This window comes from Thermobia domestica, chromosome 9 (genome assembly GCF_964235325.1).
Source record: "Thermobia domestica chromosome 9, izTheDome1.hap1.1, whole genome shotgun sequence".
Taxonomy (NCBI): Eukaryota; Metazoa; Arthropoda; class Insecta; order Zygentoma; family Lepismatidae; genus Thermobia; species Thermobia domestica.
In genome coordinates this window covers 277049856-277053951 of record NC_137462.1, presented here as the reverse complement: position 1 = coordinate 277053951, position 4096 = coordinate 277049856, and the positions used below count along the sequence as shown (strand labels likewise).

The 4096-nt window shown below is 36.5% G+C and overlaps 1 non-coding gene across 1 annotated transcript; it reads right to left on the bottom strand.

The window, feature by feature from the left end:
- Positions 1–3393: 3393 nt before the first annotated feature.
- On the bottom strand, positions 3394–3465 carry TRNAD-GUC (transfer RNA aspartic acid (anticodon GUC)). The gene has a single exon. It is a non-coding gene; the product is annotated as a tRNA-Asp (tRNA).
- Between the last annotated feature and the right edge of the window lie 631 nt (positions 3466–4096).

The following is a 4096-nucleotide window of genomic DNA, read 5'->3' as shown; positions in this document are numbered from 1 at the left end:
CGCTTGTAAAAAAAAATGCCAAAAATTCAAATTTCAGAGATTTTTAACCTAATTTATTATCTTTGATTACATCTTATTACCTTATATGGTTACATGGGCGTATTCAAGGGTCCATTCTCTTTTATAAGACATGGGTATATTGATGATCCCTTTGATAATTTGGGAGGAGTACCTAGGATCACTCCTTAAATTTGGATACGATCTAAAACAATAATTGGTAAATGTTCTCCAGAACCCACTATAAATATGTGTGGTTCACCTCGTTCCCTTTCAAGGTTAAAAAATTAGTACGATCACGTGTTCGGTTATTAACTCAATTTATCCCCTTTGATGAGGTCTTATTACTTTATATGATTATATGTATTAGTCAAGGGTTCTGGACATAGGTACATTGAAGGACCTTTCTTAAATTTTGGGAAGAGGTACACCGAATCACACCTTAAATTTGGCAACTTCCAAAATTTAAAGGAGTGGTCCTACGGACCCCTGACAAAATTTATTGAGTACCCCTAGGTCATTGATCCCCTGGCAAAATCGGCCATAACAGGACCCTTACTACTTTGACAACGTTCGGGAGATGATTCCTGTCACCGAGATGGGAAAAAAGTTCGTAACAACATATTGGGAACAGTGTTTCCTTTCACAGCTAGGACTGCCCAAAAGCTTGCAAAAGCTACATTGCAACACGTTTTATTTCAAACACAAGGGAAACGGTGAAGTGACGTTTCATATCAGCGTAAAGGAAGTCACATGTATGCGATCCAAAAATGCATATTTTAACAATGTGTAATATATGCGTAAGGAATTCCCTACAGGGCATAATTCCCAGATATGTTCACAGACACACTGAGGAAAAAAAATGTAGGTGGCGTACTTAAAAAGGTAGGTTGCATGCGTAATTCCTGTAGTTTTTGGACTTAACATACAGCAGACGTATAACTGAAAATGCATGTTTTCTAATACTTTCCGTATAAGTGTTCCATGTATACGTACTTTCCGTATGAAACAATATAAGCGGTCAGGATTTCACATACAAATGGGCGTTATTTAGGTGAAGAACGTAACATAAGTATATGCACGTGACAAACAGAAAACTGTTAGATGTCAGACATCCTGCAACGACATGATGTAACATCTAAGGGGAGTGCCTATGTTGCATACAGATAACGTATGCTCCTACTGATTTCTGTAGTAAGCAACAAGATACCGTATATTTGTACAATATACCGCTGTCCGGAGAACGGACTTTTCTCAGTGCAGAACTCTCAAATATGCTCTGACTTAAAGGTAGGTCGAAAGTAGGCTAAAGGTGAATACAGAATGCATTAACAAGATGTCGGAAGTGTTAGGGAATGCCACTGTCTCTCGTGTTCGGAATAATGTATGGTGCGATTTAATATTTCACGCCTATACGTGTAAGTGAAATATAACATGGAATAATGCATCCCAATACGTGTCATTCCGCACACGAGGAACCATGGAACTGTTGTTCGCTATCACTTCCGACTTCCCGTTAACGCATTCTGTATGTACTGCTGCCAAGGCTTACCTTTCCCCTGTTTCGGACCTACCTTTAAGTCAGAGCGTACTTGAGAATTCTGTTGGGTGTTTAGTAATTATGCCCTATAGGGAACCCTTGCTCACACATTGCACATTGCTGAAAGATACATTTTTTGGATTACGTAAAAGTAACTTACTTTATACTGACATAGACCATCACTTCACCGTTTCTCTTGTTCGAAAGAGCACGTGTTACAGTATAGCTTTTGAATGCATTTGGGAAGCTCTAGATGTGAAACGAGGCACTTTTCCTATAGGTCCGCATGACTTTCCTATCTTAATTTTGATGTCAATCATTGTCGGTGTTGTTCTGAAACATCCTATATATGTCGTGTTTTCGTTCATGCATAACTTCGACATAGGTGCACAAATTTCGATTAATCTTTTTGTTTATTTGTTTGTTTGAAAGAGCATATTCTCCAATCAGAGATGGAATGGATCAGTGGGTCATGAGTCAAATGGGTCAAGATTTCTGAGTGGGTAAGTAGGTCGTGGGTCAACAGGATATGACCCACTTCGACCGATACCTACTATGACCCACTATGACCCACCATGACACACTCTGACCTACCGATCCATTCTCCTTAGTGCATTGTAAATAGAACTTCTGAACACTGGTGAATTTGTCTAATTTTACTCCATTTTTCTTCCTTTTTCATTTGTTTCTATTTACTTGCCTGAGATGACTGAATCTAAGTAAAAAAAAAAAGAAAAAGAAAAGAAAAGAACTTCAGACACTTTTGGATATTGATATTTGTAATTTTAATAATGGCAATAGAACTTACTACTTGACTTGCGAAAACAGTCATCTTTTTCCTTTATTTTGACCTACTTGAATAAGCTTGCATATGTGCATTATTTTTATTCATATTAGTTTCATTTTTTGTATATAGTTTAGTGGTTTTAGTGAATTCTTTGTGACTCTTTTAGTGATTTTTTGTGAGTTTTAGTGAGTTGTGTTTGCATTGGCTGGCAACAGTGCCTTCAGTGTTCTATTCAAGTTGTGTCTGTGCATTTGACAATGTGCTACAAAGTGCAACTAGGCAAGCATATTCATTCATAGTTTTAGAAAAGCATATTTTTTCATAGTTTTTTTAGAGAAACACTCATGTTCATTAATATACAAGATTTATATGTTCTTAATGGTGTTCTAGTGTCATGTTTATTAATTTATTGAAATATTAAAAACGAAACTTTTGTATATGAGAGTACAATTAAGAACATTTCATCAGTGCTATACGGAAGAACATAACGTTAGACGTCATAAGACAAACAACTTTCAAAAAAAACCCACAACAAAAATAAGTAACAAGGACTGCTTACGTACAAGTTGTTTGTCACTCTCTCAGACCAGTATAAAAGCTTAAAATTTTGGAACTATTTATCTTCTCAATCTTCATCATTCTTTGTCTTCGCTACTCCGTCTTTGAAGCTTCGACGATGATGGTCAACATCGAGCTGAGAGAGAGACCTCCTAACGTTGTGTGTAAGTTAAATACCTTTTGAATAATTCAAGTCTCTTGAAAGAAGTAATTTCTTCAGGCAGTCTCCTGCTATGGCCTCAAGTATAACAGCTCTTAAAGCTAAATTCATCATTTGTTAATGAATTAATATTGTAATATTTGCAGACCTTTGAGCTCACTTAATATTTGGTATTTGATAATATCACGTCTGCACATTTGTAATAGATGATATAGAAATCTCTTGTAATAAACATATACATTGAATTTCTCTTCTTTCGTATACTACCAATTTATCATTTAGCTGTTAACTTGAGTAATATGATACTAACCACTATACTCAACCAAGGTTCAATCTTTAAATTAAACATGGCTCCCCGGCGGGGAATCGAACCCCGGTCTCCCGCGTGACAGGCGGGGATATTTACCACTATACTACTGAGGACAATAAGCAAAATCAGTATCAAAAGAAATCTAGACGTGCTTCTCCTCACAGGTATAATAATAAACAAAACGGTGAAACTAGACAAGCTTCTTCTCAAGGTAATAATAAGAAGAAAAATAAGTTTTCAAATGGAAAGCAAAATTCTAAACGATTTTATCAACAGTATTATGCTGTTCCCCCTTTTCCGTATAACATGCCACCATTTGGGCAGCCTTATGGCTCTTTCTTTCCCCACAACGCCTTTCCAGCTTTAGAATATGCACCAATGCCAAAAAACGGGGATCAATAGGGGCTGGGCACCCTGCATCTTTTTGGTTTCCAACCCCGCAATTAAATCAAACTATACCAATATATTCACCTCAGAATTTTAGGTCAAATAATTTCTTGCATGGAAATTCAAAATTAAATCCGGAAGCTCCATCCTTTATACCATCTGCAAATACACACTTGCAAACAACCTCTCAGAGTGCAAACACTCTTCAAGTTAAGCATTCATTTGACTTGCCGTTCAAGTCGAATTCCAGTCAAGGGTTTCATAATAACATTTCTCCGTTACAGATTCATTCTATTACTAGTAGTACCAACTATGAAAATGTTAAGCGTACAATTGGTACTCAATATGAATCACATG